Genomic DNA, 20,029 nt, shown 5'->3' with positions numbered 1-20,029 from the left:
ATTTAATAAGCCCCACTTTAGTTTCATATCAGCATCTGTACATATAATAACACTAGCGAATTGGAAGTGGTCATGCTTGCAGTTCTGCCCACTTTGAAATGAGCGTTTGTGCGGAGAGTGGCTACATTGATCCATCTCAGGAGGAAAAACAGTTGGAGGGTGTTTTTGATTTTTAAATTAGAGTTTAACTGTGGGGTTTTTAGTTTGTTTTATGTTTTTTTTTTGTTTGCACATAGTCTTTCACTAACAAACATATGAGATGAAAACAAAGCAAAGGGCATGGTGAAGAGCGAGGAGTGAGTCAGGTAGAACAGGTAAAAACAATTTTCTTTCTTTAGGCTTTTTTCATTTTACTACTAAGAAATTTTTTAGCTGTTCAGGTGATATCTCTAAATGTAAGTAACTAATTCTGTTAGGCCAAATTATTACAGTATTACAAATTATTACATTATTATATATGCAAGCAGTGCTCCTTTGTTGGTGTGGTCTGTAGTCTATACTGCTATATTACTGCTCTGCCTTTGTTTTTGGGCCCCACAATATGCATTATGAAGAGTGGTTAGCACTAACCTAAGGCTCAGTAGCACAGGCCTAGAGACCAGTCTGCAACCTCTGGCAACCACTGGTCGCTAAGGGGAAATATTTCAGACCAGTTGGCAAGGGGTTGCTAGGGGCTGCTGCTAGTCACTAGGTGAAAGTGCTCAAAAAGATATACAGTGCTGTACCAAAAACTTCTTTGTGTCAGTAATAGGTTGCCACGGTTACCCATAGTTTGCATAGAAGACACTAACCAACTTCTCTGCACCCACTTGCAAACTAGCAGCAGTGGCACTTGACAAAGTTGAATACAATTGCACAATTCTAATACTGGAAATGAACATTTGCATTCAAAATTAAAGTTGTGACTTTCCACTGCAGTAGAGGTATTTCAATGGTAAATGGCAAATGGCCTGTATTTGTATAGCGCTTTTCTAGTCCCTAAGGACCCCAAAGTGCTTTACACAACCTGTCATCCACCCTTTCACACACACATTCACACACTGGTGATGGCATGCTACATTGTAGCCACAGCCACCCTGGGGCGCACTGACAGAGGCGATAGGTGGACCATTTGTACTTTGAAGGTTAAGTTTGTCTCAAACAGTTTAAAGGTTCACTACTGCACTTAATTAGTCCAACACAAATTGTGCGTAGAGTTCATCAATAATTCAGGTGCGGACGGCAACGGCGGCGACGGCGAAACAGTTCAGGCGGCCGACCATGCGGACGGCGGCGACGGGGATGACAGCGCTGACTCGGAGGCCGCCCACGATGGCAAGAGGCCCGGAAAAGGGCCCGGCGACGCTGAGGTGGCAGTTTGGGACCTGAAGACGGCGTGGCCCCCGCAGCACCAGGCGAAGCTGAAGCCGATGCAGGTGAGGCTGACCAGGTTGGGCCAGGCGAAGCTGAAGCCGATGCAGGTGAGGCTGACCAGGTTGCTGCAGGCGACGCTAAAGCTGATGCGGAGGCTGGATCAGGCGACGCTGAAGCTGATGCTGAAACTGGACCAGACGAGGCTGAGGCAGATGCTGAAGCAGAGGCCGGACCAGGCGAAGCAGAAGCAGATGAGGAGGCTGCTGCAGGCGACGCTGAGGATGAAGCCGGAGCTGGACCAGGCGAGGATGAAGCCGGAGCTGGACCAGGCGAGGATGGAGCCGGAGCTGGACCAGGCGAGGATGGACCCGGAGCTGGACTAGGCGAGGATGGACCCGGAGCTGCAGGCATGGTTGAAGCTGCTGCTGGCTGGACGGGCTCCTCGGGCCCTCCAGCCGATGAAGCAGGCTGCTGGACAGGCTCCTCGGGCCCCCCAGCTGACGGGGCAGGCTGCTGGACGGGTTCCTCGGGCCCCCCAGCTGACGGGGCAGGCTGCTGGACGGGTTCCTCGGGCCCCCCAGCAAAAACAGTCCCAATACCAGCGGGCACCAGGGCCCCTGGCACACGCAGGGCTGAACCAACAGGCACGTGGGCCTCTGGGAAACACAGATCAGAACCAGCAGGCACACGGGCCTCTGGCAGGGACAGAACAGAACCAGCAGGCACACGGGCCTCTGGCAGGGACACAACAGGACCAGCAGGCACACGGGCCTCTGGCAAACACAGATCAGACTGCAGCTGCGCGGAGCACCGACCCTGCTCAGGCAGCAACAGCTGGGTGCAGTCCTCAGCTGGGTTTCTAGCCTCCAGGGGTCCAGAGTCAGCTGAGGGCTGTAATTTAACCTCTGGTGAGGCCCTGGAGCAAGTAACAGTCTCTAAACTAGCCAGCTGTTGAGGAATGATTACATTTTTAACGTGTTTGTCTCTCTGCAAAAAATACATACTAGAAAAAGAGTCCAAAATGGGAGGCACAGACATAGCCTCCCGTACAGAGGGATTCGGTGAAGACGGAGATTGCATAGATGATTGGACTAGCGGGGATACCGGAGGCCGAGCTGAATGCTGCTGGGTAGCTAAACGAGCTTGCTGCTGGGCAGCTAAACGAGCTTGCGGCTGGGCAGCTAAACGAGCTTGCGGCTGGGCAGCTAAACGAGGTAAATACAGCTGAGCAGGAGAATGAACAGGCAACAAACAGTTCTCCTTGTTATCTGCTGCACAAAACAAAGCCCCTGAATAAACTGTCCCACAGTCCAAAACAGAAAAAGGGTCCTTCTCACTCACCACAGCCAGCAGTTCTGAAGTCCTAATATCCGGCTGTGGGGTGACGCGCAGACGGCGCGATCGTCGCTTCCTCCCTGCGGACGGCTCCGACGGGCTGGGCAAACCACATCCGGCAGGCCGGGCAAAATCTCCGGCAGGAGAAGCTGACATGACTGTTCCGGGGCTGCCGTAGTCCGCTGCTGCTGGACAAAGTTTGTGGATTCCCAAGCTTGCACCACACCCCGGCCTTTATGCAGGTTGCAAATTAAGTCCGAAACTCCCTTGAGCTGGCAGAGGTAGGGATTTCCTTCCAGGATTGCCCCGATGGCTTTTAACCCCATTACTTTCGCCCTTGCGTTGGTGGTGTGGGTTACCCAGCCCATCAGGCGTTGGATGCGTGCGAGGTGGTTCTCCCCAGACAAAGCTGCTGGATCAATCTTGTGGTCGCGTCGTACTGTCACGGCTGGGGCGGCAGTCGTGTGGAGGTGAGAAGGAGGATCCAAATAGCAGCCAGTGGTGGAGGTGCAAGTGAGATTTATTTACAGTGAGTAATAACCAAGAAGCGGGCAGAACCGAAACATAAACCTAAACTGGGAAAACTAACACAAAAGGAGGACACGGGGTGAGGAGCAGAGAGACACGGTGAAACACGGAATAATGCTGAGTACACAGAAGATTCACAGAGAAACACAGACGACGCGACCAGGAGCACAGGCAGACACGCAGTATAAATACACACCAGGTAATTAGGAGATGAGAGACAGGAGGGCAACACACCTGGGAGAAATCAGAGCCGACGGGACAGGGGAAACATAAACTGAACATACTCACATGAGCGGGGACCTTCAGAATAAGACAGGAAACTCACCGACCACTCACCAGAGAACTAGACGAGACACTGAACTTAGACAGATTCACACGCAGACAGTGTGACACCATAGACACACAGAACACAGAAGTGGGACCAGGGCAGGCACAGAACAGAACCCTAACAAATGGCAAATAATAACAGAATACATACTCAGAATAACAAAAGCACAAAGAAACACAAAATACTGAGTCGGCAGACTCAGGACCATGACAAGTGCTTACTGTATATGCATCAATGAAAGGTTTAGCCTACCACAATAAGTGAATATAAGGTGAGAAAGTGGAGGTGTAAGCATTTTCTTTTCTTTAGAATGTAGCTGGAGCTGCTGTAAAAGCACCTTAGAACAGCGGTCCCCAACCTTTTTTGCGCCACGGACCGGTTTATGCCCGACAATATTTTCATGGACCGGCCTTTAAGGTGTCACGGATAAATACAATAAAATAAAACTAGTACCGGTACCGAAAAAAAGAAAATTTATTCATAACACACGTGAAAAGATAGTAAACAATAAAAACGATAACAAAATAACGCTGAAAACCAATAAAAACCCGGAAAACTATACATTTCACACCTGAGCCTCAACTCTCTCGGCCCGGTACCAAACAACTCACGAACTGGTACCGGTCCGAGGCCCGGGGGTTGGGGACCGCTGCCTTAGAACACACATGCATCAACACTACATATGAGCGGGCGGAGGGAGGTTTGGAGTCTTCACACACCCCCGTTCTCTGTTGCCTGTTGGGGTGGGGGGGCTGGGAGGAGGAGTTGGCCATCCGATTGGGGTCTGGAATGTGGGACCTCACTGCTGCTGCGGAGTCGGGCGGTCTGCTTCTCTCCACCCCAGTGAAGAGGGTAACATTACATGGGTCTAGGTGCAGTTTCCCCCTCCAGGGGCAAGGGTACCTAGACCTGGGGTATAGAGTACGCTTGGGGAGTGTGATTGTGTGTACAGTGTCTATTTATGTCTGTCTCAGACATCGGTGCATCGGATGGGCGTACACACCGGCTCACTCCTGGTGGCTGCTTGTCGGGGCCTGGAGCCTGAGGCTCGCTCGGCCCCTTCGGGGGGTGAGGTGCCCTCGGCCTGGGGCTCGGTCACTCTGGCACAGCTGGCTGCCGGCGGAGCTCACGGGCACGTCACTGCAACCCCCCCGGCTTCTGCTCTGCGGCTGACCCCTCATCTGGGGCTCTCCTCAGCTCTTTCCGGGAGTGTGGCGTGGTTGCCCCTCCGTTGGTCTTCCTTGGTCTCTTGTGCTCTGAGGGCCTCTGGATGTCTGGAGCCTGAATCTCCTCCATACCTGCTTCATGCCCTGGAGGACGGGGCTATGGCTCCCCACACCCTTTAGCAGATCATTACATGAAGGAACCTTTTAAATACAAGCGTGCTTATGCTCACAGGTGTATACACGGGTGCTCACAGACACAAATTACACCCTTTTTGGCTCCTACCTTAAAGCACACTGTGCGCTGTCCATCCTACGTGCTGCACAATAATATTAAATATTTAGTATTTACTGTTATATTCACATAAATTATCAATGATGTTGTTTATTATATTGCTCTTTTTGCTTGTTTTCTCTTTTTTCTTTCTCAACAGGTGATCCAGGTGATTGATATATGTATTTTTTGTCTGTTTGTTTTGTTGGTTTTTGTTTTTTGCCCTTTATCACCAATCCTCTTCCCCGCTGTTTTTCTTTCCCTACCTCCCTTTCTTTCTCCCTCTTCTTTCCCCCTGTCAAGTCTGTCCCGTGTGTAGAAAGTGAAAATAAAATAAACAATAAAAGCAAAGGTGAATCAAATAGACCAATACGGCAAGGCTGGGATGGTCCATTTGGTAAAGTAAATCCATTGGGCATCTTTCTTTGCCTTTAGACAATAATTCTGATGGCAAAAGAACCAAACGGGACAGGCGGGAAAAGAAAAAAAAATAGAATGTAACTGCTGTAAAACAATCTGAAAGTAAGATTTGAATTATACGGAAAAACGATTGTTTGGAGTAAAAGACACTTCATTCATACAAGTGACTGTTGAAAATTGACAAGTTGGGAGTGACAATATTGGCTCCTTAGTGTCATTATGACACTTTTCCCTCTTCCGCAAAATGACGTCTAAAATGGCGAGAATTTTGAAAGCCAAAAGCAGATGCACCAGAAGACAACCTTGAATGGAACACGGGCAAATTTAAATCCTGAAACTTTTTGATCGTATCTCATCTCTGTGACTAAGGCTGTTGTCTATTACACAAAAGATCCCTCGTTCAGAACCGTGGGGAGATGCAAATATATTTGAGGTTGTGTCATGAATGGGTGTCCGGTGTTAAGATCTAGCAAATCAAATACGTGGAGCTGTCTGCTGTGGCAACCCACTGGGAACATGGGAGCAGCGGAAAAAAGAGGCTTTGTGTGCAGAGGAAGGGGAAAAAAAGTCATTTCAGTTATTTCAAATGATGACATGTATTTATGCCATCAAATGTCTATCAAAGATTAACTGGCTTGCACGTCTGAAAAGTGAAGCCAACATGGGAATTCTTTAAACTAACATTCTTTGTAATTGTCAGCAGCATGTGACTGGTGGTTGTACAAAGAAGTTTTGTTTGGAAACCTGCTGGAGGACAGCTATAAATGCTTTCCTGAGGATTTAATGTTCTAGTACCAAGGCTTATAATACAATGATTTTGATTTTGTAAACATAGCCCCATCAGCGTAAAAAAAAAGAGGATAAACTATTGTTAACTATTGATTGACAAATCACTACAATGTGTGATCCTTTCACTTCATTGTCAGATTTCAAAACAGTGAAATGGTAATGGCAGAAGCACACAGCTCGCGGCTTCATAACAGGATTACACTAATGTTACAATCATGTTAGTGAAAACAATAGTTAAAGACTATGGCGTGACCAAAATTAATGCAATGAACCTGTTATTTTATTGCATTTGGAATGGTTGCTTGAAGAACTGGACCAGATTGCAGTTGCTGTCTTCTAAGTGATTTTGAATCAGAAGTTCTAAAATTTCCTGACAAACTGGTGACTGCAAAATGGCATAGGTGCTTGGCAACCTTGCTTTTATATAGGAACATGAATGGAAACCTCTAAAAAAAATTTAATGTAAATACATGGTTCCTGTGTAGGAGTCAGGGGCGATTTTAGCCCATTTTTAGGGGTGCTGAATCAAAGCACCCCCAAAGATTTCTTACTTATTTTTTGACAATATTTGCTGTTTGTGTGACACACTACTAAAAATATAAAAAGCATTCAGTACTTGTTTGAGACGTAACATTTTAACAACAAAAGTATAGATACCCCCCCCCCCCCCCCCCCAAAAAAAAAGAAAAAATTTAAAAAAAATGGTTTGTTCCAGCTCGCCTCTCCCCTGCTCTGGCTCTAGCGCCGTTGCTGCCAGAGCGATGGTGGCTGAAACGCAGTGGAGCGGAGGTGTGAGTGCCTGGCTTAAAACAGGACATATTAGCTGCATTTAACCTTCAGTTACTCTTTATATAGTTAGGTAGGAGTCACACCATGCTTCTTTTTAGCTGAAAAACATTACACCCAGGTAACCTGCAGTGTTGGAAACGTGTTTTCCGACGATGTTTGCTACCCTACAATCCGTCCTGCTCTGTCGTAAAATCAGCTACATTTGACCGTCCTGTTGCTCCTATTGAAATTTATACAGCCTATTTAAAATCTAAAACTTAAAATTGTCAGTGGCCTGCTGTTGTTACCACTGTCCTGTTTGAAATGGAATGAGAGAAGCTGGTTATTTTGTCATATGTGCATGTGCCGATATTAAACCCAGGAGCTACATTCAGGTAAAAGTGTAAGATCAAATGATCCGTCAATAAAGGATAATGTTGGATCAGTGTTTCAATATTTATATCTTTTATTAGATGTATATGTGGTTTGGTTATTTGCCTTTTGGTTGAAAGTACACTGAGAGATGACTTTTTTTTATTAGTGATCTTAATAGTATTTGTTTTTTCATATTAATGTAATTTTTTCATCTAATTGAATACAATCCATTTGTGTATGATTGTCAGTCCAAAGAGGGAGAGAGGAAAGATGGGAACGTGAGGAGAAAGTACAAGATCAGGAACAACCAGGTAAGAAAACGGACAGGGAACAGTGACAGGCAAAACAAACTGTTAACCTGCTTGAGAGAGTTGACCACCAAAAAGTGATAGATAGATTTGCCAACCTCAAGGTGAGGCGACATAGGTTAAAATAAAATAAAAAATCTGCAGAGCCATAGTAGTATCTGCAGTAAAGATATTTTCATACATTGTATACATTGTAACATAGGCAAAGTTGCCTCCATTTTTATAATTTTTTTATCAATATTTTGTACATTTGTACATTTCAAGGACTATTTTTCAAGGAGTGTATTTTTATATACAGTGGGGCAAAAAAGTATTTAGTCAGCCACCGATTGTGCAAGTTCCCCCACTTAAAATGATGACAGAGGTCAGTAATTTGCACCAGAGGTACACTTCAACTGTGAGAGACAGAATGTGAAAAAAAAATCCATGAATTCACATGGTAGGATTTGTAAAGAATTTATTCGTAAATCAGGGTGGAAAATAAGTATTTGGTCAATAACAAAAATACAACTCAATACTTTGTAACATAACCTTTGTTGGCAATAACAGAGGTCAAACGTTTACTATAGGTCTTTACCAGGTTTGCACACACAGTAGCTGGTATTTTGGCCCATTCCTCCATGCAGATCTTCTCAAGAGCAGTGATGTTTTGGGGCTGTCGCCGAGCAACACGGACTTTCAACTCCCGCCACAGATTTTCTATGGGGTTGAGGTCTGGAGACTGGCTAGGCCACTCCAGGACTTTCAAATGCTTCTTACGGAGCCACTCCTTTGTTGCCCGGGCGGTGTGTTTTGGATCATTGTCATGTTGGAAGACCCAGCCTCGTTTCATCTTCAAAGTTCTCACTGATGGAAGGAGGTTTTGGCTCAAAATCTCACGATACTTGGCCCCATTCATTCTGTCCTTAACACGGATCAGTCGTCCTGTCCCCTTGGCAGAAAAACAGCCCCATAGCATGATGTTTCCACCCCCATGCTTCACAGTAGGTATGGTGTTCTTGGGATGCAACTCAGTATTCTTCTTCCTCCAAACACGACGAGTTGAGTTTATACCAAAAAGTTCTACTTTGGTTTCATCTGACCACATGACATTCTCCCAATCCTCTGCTGTATCATCCATGTGCTCTCTGGCAAACTTCAGACGGGCCTGGACATGCACTGGCTTCAGCAGCGGAACACGTCTGGCACTGCGGGATTTGATTCCCTGCCGTTGTAGTGTGTTACTGATGGTGACCTTTGTTACTTTGGTCCCAGCTCTCTGCAGGTCATTCACCGGGTCCCCCCGTGTGGTTCTGGGATCTTTGCTCACCGTTCTCATGATCATTTTGACCCCACGGGATGAGATCTTGCGTGGAGCCCCAGATCGAGGGAGATTATCAGTGGTCTTGTATGTCTTCCATTTTCTGATGATTGCTCCCACAGTTGATTTTTTTCACACCAAGCTGCTTGCCTATTGTAGATTCACTCTTCCCAGTCTGGTGCAGGTCTACAATTCTTTTCCTGGTGTCCTTCAAAAGCTCTTTGGTCTTGGTCATGGCGGAGTTTGGAGTCTGACTGGTTGAGGCTGTGGACAGGTGTCTTTTATACAGATGATGAGGTCAAACAGGTGCCATTCATACAGGTAACGAGTGGGGGACAGAAAAGCTTCTTACAGAAGACATTACAGGTCTGTGAGAGCCAGGGATTTTCCTTGTTTGAGGTGACCAAATACTTATTTTCCACCCTGATTTACGAATAAATTCTTTACAAATCCTACCATGTGAATTCATGGATTTTTTTTTCACATTCTGTCTCTCACAGTTGAAGTGTACCTCTGGTGCAAATTACTGACCTCTGTCATCATTTTAAGTGGGGGAACTTGCACAATCGGTGGCTGACTAAATACTTTTTTGCCCCACTGTATCTGTATTATATTATACATACACATTAAAAGTGAATCTCTGTCCAAAAAATGCACTCAGTTTACTTCTTACTCACTATGATCATCATTCATCATTTTCCCCCAGTAATTAAGGTTAGGATATGTTTGTTTTTGTTTTTTTATTCCAATCCATTCTTCGTTTGCAGCATTTAAATAACCTTTATCTGATTTGATGGTTTTGTTACTGACTTTTTAAATGGTGTTTTGATTTTCTTTCACAAATATGGGGATTAAACTGTGTTAAAATGTACAAAACAGTGATGTCATGTTTTGTGACGAGGACCCAGACACAGAGAGACTTGATGAATTTAAGAATCTTATGATTTAATAAAGAATTTTGCAGACTTACACAGAGATGGTAAAATTATGATGACTGATAATGGAGACGAAGACAACAGACGATGAGGACAGGGAGGAACAGGGTTTAAATGCACCAAGGAGACAGTCACAGGGAACTCGGGACAACTGGAGACATTTAAGGATGCAGGGACTGACAGACACAGGGAAGACGTCTCATCATGACGAGTAAAGTTTATCTTGCCTGGCCGGGCAGCTCTCTGGGTGCTCAGCACCCCCAAAGCTCTGATCCTAGAATTGCCCCTGGTAGGAGTCCTCAAGTAATTTACTGATTTTCACATTCCGCTGCTCTAATGACAGTTTAAAAACTAAAAAAAATTTAAAAGCAGAACAAGAGGTAAAGTTTTTTCTAACAATTAAATTTTTCTAGTTTAGTCTTTCCAAAATACTATATTTCATCTATTTTTACAGGGAACAGTCAGGCAAACATTTGACACACGCGTTTTCTTTAGCAATGGCCTTTCTCTTATGCTATTTTGAGAACAGAGAAGAAGTGGCAATAGAAAATTGATTTTACACATACCTCAGCTTGCTGTAGTTTAAAGTTATACAATTCTGACCTACAATCTAAAAAAAGATAACTCTGTGACTGAAGGTAAGCTGGGAGAGAGTTCTCTGCCTCAAGTTTATTCTTTCTTGACAGTATCTACTCCCTAGCTGCAAAACTTTGCTGCTCCGGGTTTTCTTTTTAAGCACAGTTTACATCTGCTGAGAGACCTTCACCTAGTTTTTTGTTTTTTGTTGGTGGTGGTGGGGTTTTTTGCAGGACCTAGAGACTTAACCCACTTCACATTTCTGTGAGAGTTAGAGTGCAGTGAAGATATCAAACTGTACCTCAACGCCATAAAGAATGGCACGTATTAGAGTGGTAAGTGAATTAAAACCAACATATGTCTGTTGTAGTGATGGGTCGGTCGCGAACGAAATGGCTCTTAGAGCTGGATCTTTGAAGTGAACGATGCAAGCCGGCTCCTTATTGGGCACCATGTTTTTTTTTCTTTCTCCTGCCCTCTCTTTCACTTTTTTTCGCTTCACGCTGCAAGTCACCCTTGTGTTTGCGCTGAGCAGAGATGGCAAACAGAGCCTTGCGTTTGCGTCCCTCCCCCCTCTGCTCAGCGCTGAGCTGAGGGGGCGGGGCGGTAGTTACGCAACAGCAGTAGCACACAACAAGAGCAGGAGGGAGAGGGAAAGAAAGAGAGCTGGGAGCAACAAGAGACAACACCGTCACATTGGAAAGGTACAGTAAAGAAAATGAGTGACACCAAGAAAAGAAGCAAAGTCTGGAACTATTTCAATCTTGTTGACAAAACAAAGGCAGAGTGTAGAGTCTACAAGAAAAGGATATCATATAGAGCCGGCTCCACAAACAACATGCACAGGCACCTAAGAACTGTCCACCCATCAGTGCAATGGCAAGATAAAACGCAGTCAGTGTGATATTAATATTTCTAAATGCCAACCTTTCCCTTAATTAAAGATCTGGGCATTCTTTTCCCCCCCTTTTTTTCCCATATTTTCATTTCATTTTTATTCTGTTGTGGTTTGCAGTGTTTTGTGTTGTTTCACTTTAAATTTGTTTAAAAGGAAAAAGCTGAAAATGTAAGTAGTTAAATGTTGAAATGTATGAAATGTAAATAGTTGGTTTCTGTATTTTATAATTTATTTATCACATTTTTCTGTGGAGTGAATAAATAAAAGTATATTTACAGTGGCCCTTAGAGACAAAGCACGTACAAACTCAAAAACACAACAGAAGTGCTCCAGGATGCTAGGGGCAGTATTGAGTTTTTGTTACCTAGTGGCTACACAAGCCAGGAAGTACCAACAATCGGATTGGGTGTGCGGTAGTAACAGGTAAATGAAGTTTTGTTTTTTTTAATTATTTGAATATATATATATGAGTGTTTGTGTATTAATACAAAAACAATAGACATAAGAATTCGATTGTGTAATTTAAGTGATCTGGGTAGCTCTGTTTTGGAAGTTCAGTTAACGCTAGAAATGTGTTTTGGAGTTTGTACGTGCTTTGGAATTTCTAAGTGCTTTGGAATTTCTAAGTGCTTTGGAGTTTGTACGTGTTTCGTCTCTAGGGGCCCCCCATAAATATTTATATATAAACATACATAAAGAAAACCAAGTTTTTTACATTACTAATTCCTTTTGTGCATAATTTTATATTGTTGTTGATAATTAATTAATTAAAGCAACAAAACAACCTGAAGAGCCGGTTGGGAGCCGAAAGAGACGGCTCTTTTTAGTGAGCCAAGCCAAAAGAGCCGGCTCTCTAAAAAGAGCCGGAAATCCCATCACTAGTCTTGGGATACTAGTGTTCAAACCATGTGCCATTAATTTAAGGCACAAAATTATGGCTAAAGAATTTTTTCCCATAGAGTTTTATGCTAATCCAGCCTGTCACAACCCAGACTGGAGCACATATTTAATACATGTTCGTCTATAGGAGCCCCCACACGCTTCAAAGTGTGTCACAAGGACGCGTCGCAATCCCCTCTACGCCAACATCTACCAGTAGGTCTCCTCATCACTGTTTCAGAATGACTCACACAGCTGGAGACTAAAAATAGCTTATAAGTCTCCTTCCTTGGCTCACAATCTCTCCCTCTTATCTCTTTACCCACTCTCCGCTTCTCCTTTTCTCTTAATTTGTCTCTCACTATTCCCTCTCTCCACATCTTCCACACAAATACCCCAAACTGGTGAATTAGAGTATGAATCATCAGTGTCCTCTGGAAAAAAACAAAACAAAACAGAATTACACAGGATTGGGAGGGGAGGGGATGATGTAGCACAGCTGGAAAATGATGAACTCAGAATATAGGTCATAGCGAGATGATGTTATCAAAGCTTAAATCAGACAAAGGGAAATGATATGGCTCGGGTCCATGTTTGCAATTACGCAAATGTAACCTACTTTCCCACCTGCCTGTGCTGTGATATGGTATTATTTTTTATTTTGTCCACACAAAAGAATCATCCAAATGAACATTGTTCTGTTGTAAAATACACTCTTCCACAAGGCAACCAGAGCTTTACACTCAATCACAGATTTTCACTTGGGATCTGCAGAGTACAACCACAGCCTTGTAGAGATGGTCACTGAGCTGTTCCACTGGAGCGTTAAGTGCTTGACTCGAAAACATCTTGACAGTAGTTGCTGATGCAGGGCGGCGTGTTCCCTGCTAGCTAAAGCTTTTATGTTGACACACAGAGCTCATGTCAACCTTTTATGAAATGTTATCAATCAGCCAGGTAGGGTTTTCCCTCATTGTGCATGAAACCTGCAATTAACTGCAATGAAAATGGCTGTGCCGTAAAAGGCTATATTTAAGGTGGCTCAAGAGCAAATTAAATAAGAGGGTTGTGGCTTTGGTTCAATATGTATTTACAAAATAAATATCCATCCATCCATCCATCTTCATCCGCTTTATCCGGGGCCGGGTCGCGGGGGCAGCAGCCTAAGCAAAGAGGCCCAGACCTCCCTCTCCCCAGCCACCTCCTCCAGCTCATCCGGGGGAACACCAAGGCGTTCCCAGGCCAGCCGAGAGATATAATCTCTCCAGCGTGTCCTGGGTCTGCCCCGGGGCCTCCTCCCGGTGGGACATGCCTGGAACACCTCACCCAGGAGGCGCCCAGGGGGCATCCTTACCAGATGCCCAAACCACCTCAGCTGGCTCCTTTCGATGTGGAGCAGCAGCGGCTCTACTCTGAGCCCCTCCCGGATGGCCGAACTTCTCACCCTATCTCTAAGGGAGAGGCCAGCCACCCTTCGGAGGAAGCTCATTTCCGCCGCTTGTATCCGCGATCTCGTCCTTTCGGTCACTACCCACAGCTCGTGGCCATAGGTGAGGGTAGGGACGTAGATCGACCGGTAAATTGAGAGCTTCGCTTTTACACTCAGCTCCCTCTTCACCACGACGGACCGGTGCAGCGTCTGCATTACTGCAGCTGCAGCCCCAATCTGTCTGTCAATCTCCGGCTCCCTTCTCCCATCACTCGCGAACAAGACCCCGAGATACTTGAACTCCTCCACTTGGGGCAGGACCTCATCCCCGACCCGGAGTGGGCACTCCACCCTTTTCCGGCTGAGAACCATGGCCTCAGATTTGGAGGTGCTGATCCTCATTCCCGCTGCTTCACACTCGGCTGCGAACCGCTCCAGTGCCAGCTGGAGGCCCTCACCCGATGAAGCCAACAGAACCACATCATCCGCAAAATAAATAAAGCAGCCAATATTCCCATTTTACAACTGATAAATATTGATATTTTAAAGACACTAGAAGGAATATACTGATATGGTTCTGGATAATATCTGCATAAAGTCAAATATAATATGACATATTTATATGATGTGTTACCTCAGAATATGCATAAAAGTAAGAACAAAATAAAAAGACTGAAATATCATTAGTTGCTGCTGGTCATATTGCTTTAAGCAATGGTATTATTTCAGAATTTTACAGTCAGTGTAAATCCTCCCACATGGAAACACTGGTACTTTATTTTATGTTTGTGGGCCAAAGACTACCAAAAGCAGTTTTGTTTATAGAATTCATGCCAAGATATATTTACAAATGAGTCTAAAACTGGACCCAAAGAAAAAGAGTGAAAAGTCAAATGCTAAAAACTGCACTTCCTGTAATGGCCACTTGAGCCTGGCTCCAAAAGTGAGTCAGTCCTCATAGACTCGCACGTTAAAATGCACAAATTGACAGCAGAACAAAAATGCTTTTGGTGACTACAGCTAATTTCTTCCTTTGTCTTAACTGTACAGGGGAGAATTTGTGTACAATTCTGTAGTTTACATCATTTAAGTCTAACAGTCAGACATTGTATTGGGCGGCACGTCTTGATCTTTGAATTCAGGTGTTTTCAATCCTGTTGCTACAGGTGTCTAAATTCAAGCATGTATCCAAGCATGATAGTGTAATAGTGTCACCGTTGGTGGTCAGTGGCGGTGAAATTTCACAGACGGTATTATTGCAAAATGGAAATAGGAACCACCACAGCTCAGTTATGAAGTCGCAAAGGCACAGATTGGGGTTCACTGAGTGCTGACTTATAGTCTGGACCTCTTGACTGTGCTACAGTAGTAATGTTGGTGCATTTGGAGCATTTTAATGCGTTTATCCGATAAGTAAAAGGGGCTGTGTGGTTAATCTTACTAACAGCCCACCCTAGAAGTTGCTGCTCTGGTTTTGGTGAGCTACAGCCTGCTATACACATTTATTAGCTGATATATTACCTTTTACCATATGTTGTTGAATTTAAAGTGGAAGTTTGAAGAGCAATGTGTCATCACAGTGGCTACTTGCATTTCTTAAATACAGCTTATGGTGCAAAGTTGGTTACCAAGTCACTGCATATAAATTATTTCTATACTTTGCCATTTCAGGTATTTGATTAAATATGTTTATTGTCCCTAAAATCCCCAAATGTACTTGTAAATAGTTTGCTTTCTGGTTACTGAGTCATATCAGTCAGCCAACTACTATGGAGAGGATTAATATGTGACTCTAGAATGCATTTAGGTTAAAACCTTGACCACTGAGTTTTTGCATCCAGCCCTGACCAGTTTTAATCGTAGAAACAGCAGCTCAACACTATCAAAAGAAAGATTTAAAGGCTTGATACAGCTTTGCGAAGCCTAGTTTATCATTTACTTTTGGGGGATTTGTTGACTCTCTTAGTAGTATTTTATCCAGTTTCACTCCTGTAATCCAATTTTTATGTTTGGACATGAAACATGTAATGAAATGTATATTTAATAAATAATTTTTCAACTGTAGTCTGGCAAAACAAACATCTGAATCTATAACGTACCATAGTTCAGCCTTCCTGCTACAGGCCTGTTTCTTTAGCACATCCTGTGCTTATTGTACCTGATATTTCAACAGTGCCTTGTTTTTGATCTGCCATGTACTCCATCATTTAATAGCAGCTGATTAAAGTTCAGAATCTAACCAGCGGCCCTCATATACACCCTTGCCAGCTAACTTTCCCCTTACCAGTTTTTGGTGAGGAACATTTGTTCATTAGTAAAACCAACAACTCACTCCCACCAGACTTTCATCCCTGTATCCAAATACTTGGCATATTCCAAAATATTAGCAAGCGTTTCTTGGCAAGAGCAGGAAGCAGGGATTTAATTTGGTGAACTTTGTGTATTTTAATGGTTTTGATACTAGCAGTGTTAATGTAGAGAGCTATAGCAGCTAATAACAGGCACGGCTCCATATGACTCAAAGCTGGCGTCTGCACTGTTTGAGTGGTAACGCAGACACTGCACCATGATATCAAAGCAACCAGTTCTGCTGTGTGAAGGCACAGTTTGCTTATAGTACACTGTAAGCACTAATGACTTAAAGAGCATTTTAACACCCACTCCAACGCATAGATTGATATTACACCTGACAGTCAACCAGAATTAATAGAATTATTGCAAACAGCTTGGATTCTCTTGTATAACTTGAAGCATGTTATCCTTGAGTTTGAGCTTTGTTTCATAATTTGAGGGCCTGTGCACGAGAAAATGCTAACTTCCTGGTTTGAGACCGGATGTAGGGTTGTACATTTCCGGTAGCTTTACTTTGCGGTCAATCGCTACTGCGAAGATATACTCCAAAATCATGTCCAAAACTCGAAAACGGAAAGATCGTGTTAAGTTACAAAAAGCAGAAGGTGGGAACACTCACCACTGCTGTGTCATAAAAAATCTAATGATCAATTTTGACGTTTAAAGAGTTTAGATCGATCAGTTGTTTACATCACTCAACACAAGCAGAACTGCATTACAAAATCAGAAGACACATCGTCCTCATTCAGAAGCACATCTCTGTACACAGCAAATTCAAAAGTGTTAAATGTTTTGGTGTTAGTAGTCTTAGAGTTAATTTTACTCTAAGTAGAGTCACATTCTTTTAATGTAACTCTGAGGTGTAAAATGATAGTAGTTAAAATCGAGTGTTAAAAATGAGTGTTTCTATTTCAAATCTGGAGGTGTTACAATGGAAACATTAACTCTTGACCTCTTAACTCTGAACTCCTACAGGGGCTATGACACCAATAGAGTAAATTCACAGACTCCGCCCCCAGCACGGCTCCGATCGAAGCTGAAGTGAAGCCGTTTCAGAACATTTTGCTCTACATATTTGAGTTGTTTGCCATGCTTGGTAAGTCATTTTTTCAAAGATTGTTTCAATTATTATTATTAGCTTTTACTTCTGTGGCTCTTTGGAGTTGAGACAAAGCTGTGTGAAAGGCATTAGCTATGTTGCTCGGTGATAGCATAATATTCTGTTTTAGCTAGCTGAAAGGTATTGTTTGCGGGCAAATACCACAGCCTTGAAAAAAGCTTGCATGTGAATTTTCAGTCAAATTTCTTGGTCAAATACACTTAAAACAATGTCTAGAATGTGAAATGTTGATATAATGGTGCTACTTGAAGCCTGAAAACGATCTCCCATAAAAAACGAGCAAACAGCAGTAGCAGATGTCCCGAGTCCCGACTGAGTTCTACGTTAGCACTTAGATCCCTCCAGAGTTTTGTGCACACGGTTTAGGTAAAAATGAAAAAGGTTGAGGTTTTACATTTAGTTCAGTATTACCTGTTGTCTGTGTCCTTGTCTTTTGGGAAAATACTTTACACAAGTAATGTCTCAAAAAGGATTCCTTTTTTTTTTACTGTGCTGCAATTGATTTGTGCCATTAATTAGTGTCAACTAATTTTTATTCAATCTCCACATAGGATATGCTTGTGAAGATGGAATATGGGGGAGAGCAGAAGTGCGTTGCAGTTCCACAAAGTGATGAATGAAGGACATGCATATTGTATTTTGTATTTATTGAAATAAGTGATGAGAATGCTGTTATTTGCATTTACCAGCTCACCTATGTCAGACCTTTTGATAAACGAAATTCTAATGAAAGTGAGAACATGTACACTGTTACATCTTTCAGAAAATGTTTTGAAATTGTGGTGCACAGTTCAGAATAAATGTTTTTCAAAAACCATTGCGTCTTTTTAGTAAATGTTTATTTCCAAAAGAAATTTCTAGAAGTTCAGAACAGTAAAATTCCCGCTTTTTAGAATTAATTAGAAGATAACTCTTACATAGTTAAACTAAAATACTCTTTGAGAGTTAATATATAAACTCTTAACACCAAGTGTTAAATTATCAACTCCAGAGAGATTTGGTGTTTAACACTAAATCAGAGTTAACATACCAACTCTCTAAAAAGAGTTAAATTAACACTCTCTGGTGTGGACCCATATAGACACTTTAAAAGTGTTGAAATCAAATCTGACAGTGTTAATTTGGACATGCTGGATTTGCTGTGTATAGTGACTGGTCTTATGATTTAAACAGGCAAATGTTCAGCATTCAAACTATAGGTGAAGAATAGTCAAACCAGATGTTTCCCCGTTATGTCGATATCAGCTAGTCAAGTACACACCTACACAGCATGTTAACAAACCATGAAAAAAAGCCACACAAAAAATGATTGATTGCTGGTAAGGGTTTCTATACATTAGTATTTACGAAGGGTATGTTGTGCCTTACCTTCAAAATTACAGTGGTCCCTCGCTATAACACGGTTCACCTTTCACCTCGCTGTTTTGCAGATTTTTTAGTGCAAGTTTGCATGCTTTTTTTTTTTACATCACATTGTGTCCTGCGTCCTGATCGCTGCAGACGATCTCCTCCGTGACGTCTCTCCTGTACAGTACAGAATCACTGCATCGATTGCTAGCAGTGTGACTCTGAAGTGCAGTACTGTATGTCGATGATGTCAATGAAACGTTTTGCACCGTCAAAAAATAAAATTGGCTACTTGATTTCACCTATCGCTGGTTATTTTTAGAAGATAACACCCGCGATAAACGAGGGACCGCTGTTTACAGATACTGAGAAATATAACATTTGAATCCCTTTTCTCTTTTGCTCTGAGACGCGGGGGGAAAATATCGACAAGTCGATGAACATCATTTACAGATATATTGGATAAATGCCCAAGACATCTATAGAAATGTAAATCGCCGCTTGATTCATTCATTTGCTTAACTTGTTTTGGACCGTAAACAAGGCGCGAATAGGACACCGGAAACAAATCTCCCCACAGGAGTTTCCGCACCGGAAGTAGCATATGCTAACGTGCACATAGTCTATAGTACCACAAAACATTACAGATTTTTCAACAATTTATTTTTTTCTTCTTGACGACAGAACTACAGAAGCGAGCGGTCTCTGTATCTCAAAGTAAAGATATGGCCAAATGTAATTTTGGCATGTGTGGATAATTCCCCCCCAATTCTAAGAGGTTACTTTTTTTACAGCTCTAGCATGTTACTGAAGTTAGGAGTGTGGGTGCTTTCACTGACAGGTGTGGCAAACAGCTATAGCCAATAGCTGTTTGAACTAGACCTGCCAAGCTTGCTTGTGCTGTTTGCTTTGATGTAAAGCACAGGGTATCCAGGAATTTGGGGCATCAGTATTGTTTAGCAGAATTCTAGCATTTTATATCACTGTTGCGTAGGATTTGGGGTGTGCTGCACAGATGCAGATACTGGCTAATTACAGCAGTTCACTAGCCTATGCCTTGACTCCGCTGACTTAATAAGCACTTTCACACAATCCAGCAAACTATACTGCTGCTTCTGAAGTCTCATCTCTTCAGAGAGAAACTGGGTCTACCTCCAAAGGCCACCAATCTGAACCACGGTGTATCTTTAGTTTCCATGTTAACATAAGCCAACTGCTAGTGTGGGGTGGCGTAATCTAAAGCAGAGATATGGAGTTCAAACTGCCTCCAGGACAGAAATTACTGAATTTTAGTTTGCTCTTTGCAAACATCTACAAAGACAACATCAATTCAATTCAATTCAATTCAATTTTATTTATATAGCGCCAAATCACAACAAATGTTGCCTCAAGGCGCTTCATAGATACAGAGAAAAGCCCAACAATCATATGACCCCCTATGAGCAAGCACTTTGGCGACAGTGGGAAGGAAAAACTCCCTTTTAACAGGAAGAAACCTCCGGCAGAACCAGGCTCAGGGAGGGGCGGCCATCTGCTGCGACCGGTTGGGGTG

The 20,029-nt window shown here is 43.1% G+C and overlaps 2 long non-coding RNA genes across 2 annotated transcripts in view; one reads left to right on the top strand and one right to left on the bottom strand.

Moving 5' to 3' along the window:
* Positions 1 to 20,029, bottom strand: part of LOC146492043 (uncharacterized) — a 60,151-nt gene that overhangs the window by 13,299 nt on the left and 26,823 nt on the right. The window lies entirely within an intron of this gene.
* LOC146492044 (uncharacterized) lies at positions 6,891 to 9,339 on the top strand. Its single transcript, XR_014872221.1, has 2 exons — positions 6,891 to 9,028; positions 9,116 to 9,339. It is a non-coding gene; the product is annotated as an uncharacterized LOC146492044 (long non-coding RNA).

Source organism: Neolamprologus multifasciatus, chromosome 23, assembly GCF_963576455.1.
Source record: "Neolamprologus multifasciatus chromosome 23, fNeoMul1.2, whole genome shotgun sequence".
NCBI classification, from domain to species: domain Eukaryota; kingdom Metazoa; phylum Chordata; class Actinopteri; order Cichliformes; family Cichlidae; genus Neolamprologus; species Neolamprologus multifasciatus.
This window is presented reverse-complemented; position numbering and strand designations above follow the sequence as displayed.